At 44.5% G+C, this 14,408-nt stretch overlaps 1 protein-coding gene across 1 annotated transcript in view; it reads left to right on the forward strand.

Moving 5' to 3' along the window:
* LOC138297073 (kinesin-like protein KIF28) overlaps window positions 1-14,408 on the forward strand; it is a 783,037-nt gene that overhangs the window by 122,874 nt on the left and 645,755 nt on the right. The window lies entirely within an intron of this gene.

Raw genomic sequence — 14,408 nt, forward strand, 5'->3', positions numbered from 1 at the left:
TATTTCGCATTGGTAAATTTACGTATTAATTGCCCAGATAAGTCAGCAGTTCACTAGAGTATTTGAATCATATTTGATGTCTAAATATTTAAATAATACACATTTTATAATGGCATACTTGTGACTGTGAGATCTAACGTAAATATTCGATATGGATGTTTGGCTCCCTTGAGATAATGTGGAGCCATCGTGATTGTTTTGACTTTTCTTGGGCAGATTTACGAGCAGAATTTGATAACAGATACATTTTGATTTATCACACATCATGATGAATACAATGTGAAAGGCTTTGTAACTTTAGTGAATTGATTTGAAAATATGTATTTTGGTTTGAAAGATTTCAGATGACACGATCATGCGATGGATTTTGACATTAGTTGTGTGTGCAGTGCATGCACAGCCTCTTCAGTCTGCAATGGCAACTAAAAAGTAATGTTTTCACTTTGTCACACACAGAGTGGCAAATCCAGTGTGCAGCTCTTGTGTGCACAGCCAGCCTTACATTTCCTTGGTACCTGGGTACCATCCACAAGGGACCCATAAGTAATTCTGCACATGCCAATTGGGGTACTAATCTATTTAAATATACTATTTTGAAAAGGGGAAGAACACTCTCAGAATCACAAAAAGTTGTGGAAAACCTGCAAAAATCAGTTTTCTTACACTGAGTGTAAGTAGGATGTTAATTTTAGCTCTTCAAGAGCTGCATCTTTGGAATTGTGTGTTAGAGGAGAGGCAACTCTGGAGCTGAATAGGCAGATGCATTGAACGAGCATTCTCCTTTATTCAGATCTCAGTTTGATGACTGGGGTATAAAAGAATTATCTGCATGGCGTTCTTGTAATGAGAAAATAGCTGCTACATCGCTCTGGTACCTGGCAAAGCTGAAAGTGGTGGAGGATGCCAAAACCTGTAGGTCATGCTTATGCTTGAGGATCATCAATCCTAGTAGATACCTCTTATGGGGACAAAAGGCTAAGGGGGGGACTTGGAGAGGGGCCCTTATACACTTATTGTCACTGTAAAGTTCAAGAATGCCGCAGGGTTTTATGTCCCTTCCCACCTTTACCTTTCCCTTGTTTGTTACCCTGTAACCAGCACATTTTACCCTTATTTCATGCCTGCCATCAATTTTCTTTCCTTTGCTTCCATAAGTGCTGTTGACTTTATCCTCGAGATATTTGAAGCAAACTTCAAAAATAAGCGGTGTACAGAGGTAACCATTTTCTGCCACTGTGAAGGGTGGGACCTAAGACAATCTGTATTAATGTTGTGGTTAGTATTTCTGGATTCATATTTTTATTCTGAGATACTGTTGTGGATTTGGTTCCTATTTTGATCCTGCATTTTAAGATGCTTTAAAAGTAAAACATAAAGAAAAGAACACTAGTTCTTCATGGTTGCTGTGGTTAATTCAGTAAGCAGTGTGTGATACACAAACTGTACTTTCTTGCATGGAAGTGGACCATTGTGATGAAATGTCACAACAATCTAAATGAGTACTGACAATGAACAATGCAAAGCACAGCAGTGCATTAACCCTCCTAGTAACCATTGCCAGTCTGAATGCATCTGGTCTACAGTGGTCTGTCATCATCTATGGCTTCCAACTAAAGTACCACCCTGGACGGTGACCGTTGATGCATACACTCCATCATGAGTTGAAGACTGAATTCATTTCGACCTCCATTTAACCATGAAGCCTAGCTAGAACATGCAGCGGTAAACCACCTCTTGGCTGTAAAAATATTGCGAGTGACCATTTTGTATGGTCCATATATGTGAAAGTCTCAAACGTGGATGCAACTTTATTCTTATAAGAACAATCAGCAGATATAAGATAGGTTCAACAGAGAAACCCACTGATTAAGAATCCCGAAAAAAACTTGAGAAGACCATAATTTTGGTCAGCTGGACCATGTTTAATTCCTCACTGTTCTTGAGGACTGGGGCACTCTGATGTGCAGGAAGGAGCCTAGTACAGAGAACCTAAGAATGTGCCATATCACACTGTTGGGCCTGACATCCTTGGTGTAATTTTCCCCCAACCTTTGCCGTCCGTCCTATTTTTGCAGGCTTTGTTTTTTCTGGCCTTCGGATTCTACACAATTTACCATTGCTAACCATAACAAAAGTGCTTATGCTTTCTCCCTTAAACATGATAGAATTGGTTTACACCAAACTGGCAGATGTATTTTACTTATAAGTCCCTAGTAAAGTGGTACTAAATGTATCCAGGGTCTGTCAATTAAATGCTGCTAGTTGGCCTGCAGTACTCATTATGCAACCCACTTAAGTAGCATTTCAACCATGTCTCAGGCCTTCCATTGTAGCCTGTGTTTGCAGTTTACACTCCTGTTTCAAGCTGGGAAAAAAACCTTTTGCCAAGCTTAAAACTTCCTTTTTAATAAATATTTCACCCCTAGGGTGATATATTATTTTTTTCATTCAAAACACCAAAGGTTACAGGAACTTTATAATTAGGTATTGAATTTACTCGCACAAAACCTTAGAAATTCAGCAGTTATAGTTATGGTTAACTCAAGTAACTATAACTCGCGCCCTAAGGTAACTATAACTCGCACCCGCACAATGCACAGTTGTGAGAGGAGGCCTCCTTTTGCATGGTTAGCTCCCACTTTTTGCCTGATGTTAATGTGTTCTAGAAGTTGGTAGTGCCCAGGGCCCCTGCTAACCAGGTTTCCTGGGCCAGAGCTCTTTCCCTAACTCTGTTGTGGTGCTTGGCACAATTGGATACACTCTTACATATCACTGTAAGACCCTAGTAAATGGGTACCCCAGTACCCAGGGCAGAGGATAGTATGAGTAGGCCCCTGAAGGCAGCAGCACTGATTGTGCCACCCCCTACGGCCCTGCACCCAGATGCACCAAGCACTGCCAGTGCTGGCTGAGTGTATTGGGGCAAACCTAAAAAGGCAAACTCAACATGGCACACTCCCTGTGTACACCGTCCACCCCACACTGCATATGGTATGAATAAGTCATCCCTCTAGTAGGCCTTACAGCCCTAAGGCAGGGTACACCATACTATATGTGAGGGCATAATTGCATGAGCAATATGCCCTCACTGTATCCTTGCCAAACCTGGGACATAGTGAGTGAACAAACAGCCATTTTATGTACATGTGCTGGACACTGGTCAAACCTGAGTTCCCCAGCTACATGATGGCCACTCTGCACCCTGGGTTGTTTGGTATCAAACAGCTCAGGATGATAAATCCAAATTGGTACCAGTTTTGGATTTAACCCCAAAAGTACCCAGGGGTCACCTTAGAGGTGCCCCCTGCAAAAGCTAGCCTAACAGGCATAGTTGCTGACTGGTTCTATCCATCCTGCCACTTCCAGACAGCCAATATACAAACCTGGGGGAAAGCCATGGCTCTCTGGTTTGTAAAACAATGCCCTTCCCGGGTGGAGGAGCTAACACCCCCTCCTTCAGGAATCTGCACTCTCCTGGCGGTGAGCTTCAAAGGGCTACCACCCTTGAAACTCTAGCCCCTAGGCCTGCTGCTAGCAGCAGATGGCTTCCCCCTTTGTCAACCCCCACTTTTGGCGGGAGCAAAGGCAGGAAACCTCACAGAGGGTAGCAGGATGGATCTCACTGAGCATGTACCACCCCTAGGGGCTTGCTGGCGAAGTGGCCCCCCAGTTTATTTTCCTCCATGTTGGATGGCAGGAAAATATCCCGTGAGGTTTAGGGAAGTGACCCTTCCCACAGGAAGTGATCACTGTAGTGGGTGTAGCCACCCAAGGGTATGTGTCCCATTGGACACTACCAGGTTCCCCCCTAAAACACCCACTAAATTCAGTATTTAGTGGGCTCCCCTGTACCAAGAACTCAGATTCATCTGGAAGAAAAGAAGACAGCATCAAAGAACCCACCAGGACGAGAACAGAGGACCTGCTGCACCAGAAGAGGCTCCAAGACCCCTGCTGGCTGTACCAGAGTCCGGACAATTGCCACTGTGGAGGAGCTGACCACTGGACCGACCTCCAGGCTTTGCAACTAGCTCAAGATCTCCCTCCTGAGTGGAAGCACCACTGAAGAAACCAAAGAAACCTACAAGAAACCGGTGAGGGACACTTCACCGACCGGACAATATCTCCACAACCAGAAACTGCAGCCAGAGTTGACAACACACCAATGACAGCCCAGATGAGACCTGCAATTGTGTCAACTTTGGTGGCCCAGTGCCCTCCCGTAGCCGAGTTGTACTAATACCTCAGGTACTGGTCAGTGCACATCAGACACCCCCAAAAACAGCTCACCCAGAGCTGCAACTAGACCAGGAGGAAGCCCCAGTCCAGGTACTTTAGTGACACCCTGGACCTCCTGCCAGAGCACCCGCAATGTCCTGCAAGACCCACAGAAGAAGACTTACTTCCAGCTTCAAAGGGTCCCTTTGCACGCAGCACCCAAGACCTACAAATCGCCCTGCACCGGGCTGCCCTGAGCCTTGCTTCATGGGATCTGCTGTGTGCCCAGGGTCCCCAACCCCTTGCGACCTCAATAGCCCAAGGGGACCTCTAGGCACCATCTTTAAATCTGCAAATCAGCTCCCTCCCCAAGTGGCACCTCTAGGTGCCCCTGTGCCAATAGACTTTCTAACGGTGCTCCAGCCAGAACCGGGAGCCACCGAGTCTCTCCAGCTGGTACTGTGCACCCACTGACTACTCCGACCACTCTGCAAAAGAAGAGACTGGTAACTCAACTGTACGATTTTTAATGCATTTTTAAATGTGACTGCCTATTGATTCCTATGGTGTACAATTATGCACAGAAAGACTAACTTTATTAAAACTTTAAAAAGTAATATCTAAAAAAAAGATCTCGGTCTTACAAAAATATATAAACGTCTGAAGTATTTTTATGAATTCTAGTCTCGAGGTATTCATTGAGTGTGTGTGTGTCGCATGATTGGATTTATGAGTACAGCAAATACTTAGATTAGCCTAACTTCTCGACCAGCTACCTTAAAAATTGGAGCATTCGGTGGTCTAATTTTTACCTCTGGAAATCAACATGTGATTGCCTGGACCCCCTGCACAGTGTGCCCAGTTTTGCACACTACAAAGAGGGCCAGCCTCCTACAACAGTTTTCTCATCAATAATTTTATTGCAAATGTTGCAGTAATAATATCAATGATGCCATGGAAGGCGTCATCCATGATGTAATATGTGAAGTAATTAACTGTGAATGGCGAAGGTGCATGTTATAGTTACCTTAGGTCGCGAGTTATAGTTACTTGAGTTAATCCTAACTACAACTCCTGAATTTCTAGGTTTTTGTGCGAGTAAATTCATACCCTAACTATAACGTCTCTGTAACCTTTGTTTTTTAATTGAATTTCTATGTGTTTTTTTTACCAGGTACAGATGTAAATATAAACAGCGCTGTGCATGGCCTTTGGCCGTGCATTGCGGGAGTTTGGCCACAGGGCCTGTCCCATGGCCAGGTCCGGCGGCCAACCCTCCTGCATGCACCCAAACCCAAGTGAGTTTAGCTGCAGTGGGTTTTTTGTTTTTCAATTTTTTTCTCTGGATTCACAGATGTACAGGTGGATTTGCAAATACAGCATCCGTGGATCCACGAATCGGATTAAAAAAAAATGGCAATTTTTACCCATGAGGAGTCCCTAACTCTCTATGTGTCCTACCTGTATACTGATCCCTTATGTGTTTTTTCACTCTTCTTTTCCCACCCCGAGCCGATGCGACAAACAAAATGTCAGCCACAACTTTTCTGTCAGGATGCCGTCAGCCAACCAGGGCCTTGCTTTTCCCCCGAATCTGTGGCGCTAGATATCTATATTTTTTAAACTCTAATATCCCAGAAACTACTAAACGGATTCACACCAAACCACATAAAGCACAATCAGCAGACTAAGATCTAGCTTCCTGCCAAATTTGGTGTAATTGTGTTCAGCGGTTCGGGCTGTACCCGTGTCTAGAAAATGCAAAATCTTCGTAGACATAGAATGAGAAAATAGTATTTTAGGACCCTCCCCCCTGTATTTTGGCCCCCATTTCACGGATCACCCTGAAACTTTCAGAACAGCAGCTAAACTAACTAAAGTATGTTTTAAAAATTTCATGAAGATTCATCAAACGGCGCACAAGATTATTGGCAAAACAAAAGATTTTCCGTTTATGGAAAACTAGTGGGGGCCGCCACTAGGTTTTATATATATATATATATATATATATATATATATGCTATAAAACAGAGGGTCAGCACTCCAGGGCATGTATTCTCTATAATTTATTGAGCAAAAACAACAGGAATGCGTTTCGCATTACTGCTTTCATCGGCCTGTTGGACGCCATCTTTGCTTACTCTTTATATTTCATCACATGATCGTGTCATCTGAAATCTTTCAAACCAAAATACATATTTTCAAATTAGTTCACTAAAGTTACAAAGCCTTTCACATTGTATTCATCATGTCGTGTGATAAATCAAAATGTATCTGTTATCACACTCTTTGTTCGTAAATCCACCCATGAAAAGTCAAAACGATCATGATAGCTCCACAATATCTCAAGGGAGCCAAACATCCATATCGAATATTTACGTTAGATCTTCACAGTCACAAGCATGCCATTATAAAATGTGTATTATTTAAATATTTAGATATCAAATATGATTCAAATACTCTAGTGTACTGCTGACTTATCTGGGCGATTAAGACGTAAATTTACCAATGCGAAATAAGCCAGTGACAGAAATAATTAAATATCAGAAATAGTACCGTGGTTCATCAAACTACTAAAGAGCAGTCATTCAATCCATACTGTAATTGATCATGGTTCCTTAATCGCTTTGACAAAGTGTGTTGTAAATATACCAATACACAAAAATTAAGTCAATGGTACAATCTAACTCTTTAAATGGATATATAACGCTTTACTCTTATCCAATCCATGTGGTTCCTTTGTATCAGATGCTAGTATGTATCTCAACTCAAGAATTCTTAGCTTTTTCTCTCTATCTCCTCCTCTGAGGTCCTTCGGTATCCCATCTATCACACTGTATTTTAAGTTCTTTGTATCTCCTCCATGTATTTCTTGGATATGTCTAGCTACTGAATAGGTATAATCTTTATTTTGAACTGCTCTCAGGTGTTGCAAAATGTGTTTATGCACTTGTAATTTTGTGCTAACTATATACATTTTGGGGCAGCTGCACTTGAGAGTATATATAACATAATCACTTTTACAGGTGTACACTCCCTTAATCTTATGTATAGTTTTACCATTCATGACAACTGTCTTGATGTTTTCTCCATTTCTGCATTCCTTGCATTTAGAACATTTGAAAAAAACATCATTTTGAACTAACCAGATCTTCTTGTTGTCATACTGCCTGATATCACTTCTTACTAGTGCATCACGCATTGATTTTCCTCTGCAATAAGTAATCTGAGGGATTTTTTTAATGTCTTTACCTATAATCCGATCACTTCTCAACACATGCCAATGTTTTTGTAATATCATTCGTACTTGTGGGTAAGCCATATTATATGTTGTTATAAACCTTACAATCTGTTGTTTATCTGATTGTCTAACAATGCTTTTAGGTGTATCAAATAGAATACTATCCTGTGAGCGTTGGCTCACTTTCTTCCTTGCCTTTGTAATTTTACTGCTCGAATATCCTCTCTCTGTCAATCTTGTTAACATATCCTTTTCAACCTCTGCAAAATTATTATCAGTACTGCAAATTCTTTTAGCTCGCAGTAACTCCCAATATAGGATACTTTCTTTTAAAGGTTGAGGTTGAAAACTGGCAGCATGTAATAGACAATTGCCCGCTGTGGGTTTCCTGTAGAGTGTAGTCTGTAACTTGTCCCTTTCTACTGTGACCTTAACATCCAAAATCTCTATTTCTTGAGTACTGATATTCCCAATAAATTTTAAATTCAAATCATTCACACTGATGTCTTTTAGAAATTTCCTTAAAGGAAAACGAGTTGCAAAATGAAAAATAAACCGAAACCATTTGGTTTAGTTTTTTTCAGAGTAGGCAGTGGTCCATAGGACCATTGCCTGCTCTGAAAAAATATTTTTGTCGACATTCACAAAGGGGAAGGGGTCCCATGGGGACCCTTTCCCTTTTGCGAATGAGTTACCACCAGTGTGACACTGGTGGTAACTGCGAGTTGGTTTGCGACCGCATTCGCGGTCACAAAGCAACTCTGAATTGCGATGCGAGTCGCAAATAGGAAGGGAACACCCCTTCCTATTTGCGAGTCGCATTCCCAAATGAAGAGTCGGTACCGACTCGCAGTTTAGGAATGAGCATCGTGTTTGGCCATTTGCATGGCGCAAACTGCGAAAATCGCAGTTTGCGCCATGCAAACGGCTTGCTACATCTGGCCTTAAATTATTTGTCTCAATAATATTTTGTTTTAGAAAGCAATTGTTTTTTGTTTCGTGTTTTCAATACAACAGGCTGTTTTAAAATATCTTAATCCGGCTTCAAACTGCAAGCCAGAAGCATCTGGCATCCCCGATGCGTATTCTTAAATGTGTATAACTCAGTTTAAGGCTAGAAGTTAGACAGGTCGTCATGGGCAGCCCTGCTAAATCATCTCTTGTGATTAAGAAGTTGGAATTTTCGGGAGCATTTAGTGACAAATTATACATAATTAAGTACATTATTCAAGTTACATACTAAGGAGAGATATTTCCCTCTTCGACCTCCCTTTCTTACACCAAGGTGTTGGTTAATGCTTAAAAAACTGGATCTGTTTCACAAAAGTGTATTGCCCTTCACTTCATTTTGAATATCACGTGTCCGCTGCTTCCCCTCGATTTTCCCTTACCAATGTAGAACAGATTGCATAATGTCTAATATATGTCTTTTAAGGTCTTGCATCTCCGATGACTGATTTAATGAAATGGCCTTACTAATGCTACAGGACACAGGCATTGTAATCACAACCGCACAGCATTTGCACCACAATAATTATTCTATATAACCATTGGTATTAGTGTATCTATGCAACATGGACTGTAGAAGGACCCTCCTAAGGAACTTGTTAATGTATCAGCTGTCGGTTTAGTCTTCCTACTTTACTTTACCTTTGCAGTATGCTAAGACCTACCATAGATGCCAATTCACCAAAATACCAGGGGTAGCATAAGTGGCATCACACACCCTTTGACCCCCCAGGACATCAAAGAACGTGATGTCACATGACCTTTGACCCTGATGACATCTAAGGAAGTGACATCACTAATGGTTTAAAAAATATACAGTAAGTTGACGATTAACAAAATAGCAAGAAAGTTCCTAACACAGGAAAAAATCTAGTTTAGTTGATTTAGTTACCACCCATATATTAACTAGGGAGCTGCCATGATATGTGTTGGAGTAGTCAATGCCTGGGTACATGCTGATACAGTCATAAGACAATAGATAATAGATTGCCAAAGCATCACAATAATAATAAAAAAGCCTCTAACTTTACTAGCTCAGTAAATTGTGATCATGTTATTGACCTCGCTAAGCCTGACTCGTGCAAATAGCTTCAATAATGTAGTCCAAAATCTTTCCTACATAAAATAATATCATGCGTAGCTGTCCATGTTATTTGGAACTGTATTGCCTTGCTGCCTAACCACTGATGAATTGGGTTTTTATTCCCACGTCAGGAGACATATTTATTATTGCTTTTTTACAAGTTACTGTAAAAAGACCTCTACTATGTACTTCTGACTGGATAGTACCTTTTTAACGAGTGATATTTCTTTGTGTTTTACTGAATTATATTTAAAAATTCATCTTCTCCTGATAGGGTTGCCACCTGGCTGCTATATTACCGCCATGAACACTATTTCCATGCCCCAGCAAGTCCAGAAATTAGCATAAAAATTTGCTTAAAGTCAGTATTTTTCCCCTTACCTATGCATCCTTAAAACAGAAAATATATTTTAAAAAAAAACACATTAGAAAAGGCTATGTTAAAATTGTAAAAAATCTATTTTCTTTAAAGGGACGTTTAAGCATTATGGGGGTCATTACAACATTGGCGGTAAAAGCCGTTTACCGCCGTGCAGAAGATCCCCAACACACCACCGCGGCCGCGGAATTCCGCCACGGTCATTATGACCCACAGCTCGGAATCTGCCAAAATCCAGACACCCACACAAGTCCGCCACACCAAAGGTCAGTGATAAACTGTCAATAACAAAACCTCCACAGTCACACCAACAGGAATACGCCCACACTATCATGACCCATGAATCCACGCAGGGGTCTTTCAACTGCGGTATTCCATTAGCGGTACACACCGCCGCGCTCATAATACACACACATTTACAAAACACATCCACATTGGACAATTCGAAATACACACACCTGATACACATACACACACCACTCCCACACACCCAATACAATATAAAAAACACACCCACATCACCCACAAACCCTTACGACCACAATTGCGACAGAAGTCCAGAGAGAGACACCACCTGAAAGAACAATAGCATCCACAGGCACCCTACACCATCACTCACACAACATCCACGCACCTCACACAACACACCTTTAAATATCACCCCACACATCACAACACACACCACCCCACACATCACCCACACCACCCCATGGCCCTGCAAAGACACCCCAGGTTCTCTGAGGAGGAGCTCCTGGTCATGGTGGAGGGCATCATCCGGGTAGAGCCACAGCTATTTGGATCACAGGTGCGGCACACCACCATAGCTAGGAAGATGGAGCTATGGGGCAGAATCATCGACAGGGTCAACACAGTGAGACAGCACCCAAGAACTAGGGATGACATCAGGAAGAGGTGGAACGACCTACGGGAAAAGGTGCGTTCCGTGGTCTCGAAGACACCACATTGCGGTACAGAGGACTGGCGGCAGACCCCCACCTCCTCCCCCACAACTAACAACATGGGAGGAGCAGGTCTTGGCTATACTGCATCCTGAGGGCCTCGCAGGAGTAGCTCGAGGAATGGACTTTGGTAAGTCAAATCTTTCATTACTTCATCTACCACCCACATGCATGCTATCACGTAACCCCACCCTCGCCCTCACCCCCATCACTCCAACTCCTCACGTATGTCCCAATATCACAAACCACACATCACAAACCCAAGCCCTGCATGTAACACCAAAGCATGGACACCCATCACCAAAGCATGGCCACTGCACGTACCCATACATCCCCCTAAACCATTATCACATAAGGTCCTGCTCAGGAATACAAGCACTGGAGTAGAGGGTCACCCACCCATTGTACACCATGGCACACACCGATGCAATAATTATGGCTTTACACCCCTGCAGGACCACCTACCCAACGTCACCGGACAGGAGGGTCTAGACATGTCCACTCCACCCACAGAAGAGGCCCACAGTAATGACAGCAGCTCTGTCCAACTGGATCTAGATGACCAGCCCGGCCCATCTGGGACCTCAGGACAGTCGGTTCCCCTCACACTGGCACAGGCCACCACAGAGCCTCCCCCCTCTGGAAACACCAGCACAGCACCCACCCAGTGGGCCCATACCTCTGTCCCCAGGACACGTCAATCAGCAGTGTGTCCACCACTACAGGTAAACCAAGATAACACACCACCCCAACAACACCAGGGACCTGGGGGCAGTGGCAGTGGGCACAAGGTTCAGGGGACAGAGGCCCAGGGAAACAGAGGAACTGGGAGGGCTGATGTGTGACGGGGGAGGAGAGGCCCAGAGACGCCACCTTCCAGGAGGCCCCCTCCAACATCATGGGAGCCTACCACCATTCCCAGGAGATGATGGCAACGGTACTGGCCAAGTTACAGGAGACCTAGCGGCTGCAGGAGGAACAGTATTTGGGGTTCAGGGAGGAACTCAAATCCATCAATTCCACCCTGGGCACAATTGTAGGGGTGCTGAAGGAACTCGTCAACACCAGGAGGGACACTGTGGCACAACAAGGGGCCCCTGACACTAGCCTGGACGATGAACTGCCCACCACCTCCGCCGGCACTAGTGGACAGGAGGCACCGCCACAGGACCACGACACCAGCACCCCACCCCCTGCAGATAGAGAACCACCCCACAAGCGGTCCCTGAGATCCAGGACAAAGACAGAGAACAATGCCAAGACCCCCGCCAAGAAATGAGACCACCCTGATTGTCATCCTTCTGTCCCACTTTGTCACCCTGTCCATCCTTAACATGCCCCAGCTCCACTTCCTATGCCCCTTTGGATAATGCACCTGTGAGACTAATAGACTGGACTCTGCCATGGACATTCCTCCACCATCACCTCTGACCATTTTACAACCCCCTCCACTATTTAGCACTTAAATAAACACCCTTAATTCACAAATCTATCTGGAGTCAGTCTGTGCTTTCGAAAATGAGTATTTGCCATAACTGTGGAAAAATGCTAAATCCATTGTATTGTCAACATACCTATGTCACACAGCTCTAGTCCATGAGGAAACAAAGCAGATGTCACACAGTGGGACCCACATCTGTGAAATCGAAAGGGAAAGTGACAACTCAGGGTCCATACACTGTGCGAAAATGTCAGTCAGATGAGAGGTAGAAGGATCAAACAGATGTAGCAGGCAGTGTTGTCTTCTTACCTGTGTCTCACTGGAAGTATTGTTGGATCACCGTGTTCCTGTTTTCTATGTCCTCTTCTTCCGCTTCCTCGTCTTCACTGTCCACAGGCTCCACAGCTGCCACAACACCTCTATCTGGACCATCCTCCTGCAGAAAAGGCACCTGTCGTCGCAAAGCCAAGTTGTGAAGCATACAGCAGGCCACTATGATCTGGCACACTTTCTTTGGTGAGTAGAATAGGGAACCTCCTGTCATATGAAGGCACCTGAACCTGGCCTTCAGGAGGCCGAAGGTCTTCTCTATAATCCTCCTAGTTCGACCATGTGCCTCATTGTAGCGTTCCTCTGCCCTTGTCCTGGGATTCCTCCCTGGTGTCAGTAGCCGCGACAGGTTGGGGTAACCAGAGTCACCTGCAAATATCGAGAGACAACTGTTAGACACACACTAACTCTTAGGGACATCCCCACACCCAGACACCTAGTCGCACTGCATTGGGTCCATGTCCTCACCTAATAGCCACACACGGTGCCTCTGGAGTTGCCCCATCACATAAGGGATGCTGCTATTCCTCAGAATGTAAGCGTCATGCACTGAGCCAGGAAATTTGGCATTCACATGGGAAATGTACTGGTCTGTCAAACACACCATCTGCACATTCATCGAATGGTAACTCTTCTGGTTTCTGTACACCTGTTCACTCCTGCGTGGGGGGACCAAGACCACATGTGTCCCATCAATGGCACCTATGATGTTGAGGATATGTCCCAGGGCATAGAAGTCACCTTTCACTGTAGGCAAATCCTCCACCTGAGGGAAAAAGATGTAGCTCCGCATGTGTTTCAGCAGGGCAGACAACACTCTGGCCAACACGTTGGAAAACATAGGCTGGGACATCCCTGATGCTATGGCCACTGTTGTTTGAAAAGACCCACTTGCCAGGAAATGGAGTACTGACAGCACCTGCACTAGAGGGGGGATTCCTGTGGGATGGCAGATAGCTGACATCAGGTCTGGCTCCAACTAGGCACACAGTTCCTGGATTGTGGCATGATCAAGTTTGTAGGTGATGATCACATGTCGCTCCTCCATTGTCGACAGGTCCACCAGTGGTCTGTACACCGGAGGATGTCACCATCTCCTCACCTGCCCCAGCGGACATGCTCAATGAAGGAGAAGAGTGAGCAGAGAGTCAACCAACACTGAGGTATGTAAACACAACTTTAGTGTATAATCAAGGCCTATATATGTGTGATGCATTTAAAATTAATGCCATGTGATCCTCTGAAATGGCTGCTGCCTGACCTGTAAGGTGGGACAAGGGGATATGAGGTAATTGCACTGGCGTTGTACACCGTCGCGGTAGGCGGTCGAAGACCGCGGCGCAAACCTGCATTGGTTAACATTGGACCCTATGGGTCCCAGGAGCCAATGACGATGTACACCGGTGGTGACGGTACGCACCGCCGCGGACGTGACCCCCATTTTCTCTCTGTTCAATCACTTGATACCTGATCTTCGACAGGAGAGGACCTGCACTGCAAGTGCTGCTGTGACCTCAGTCTGGAAGAGACAATGGCTCGTGTGTCTGGGGAAAGGGCCCCTGCCTTCAGCATGGAGGAGTTGGAGAAACTAGTGGATGGGGTCCTCCCCCAGTACACGTTACTCTACGGTCCTCCAGACAAACAGGTGAGTACACTCTGAGCATGCTGTATGGGCAATGGCTATTTGGAGTAGTGTGGATGAAAAATGGGAGGGGGAGAATGATGCAAGCTTGAAACGACGGTGAGTG

The sequence above is a fragment of the Pleurodeles waltl genome, chromosome 5 (genome assembly GCF_031143425.1).
Source record: "Pleurodeles waltl isolate 20211129_DDA chromosome 5, aPleWal1.hap1.20221129, whole genome shotgun sequence".
Taxonomy (NCBI): domain Eukaryota; kingdom Metazoa; phylum Chordata; class Amphibia; order Caudata; family Salamandridae; genus Pleurodeles; species Pleurodeles waltl.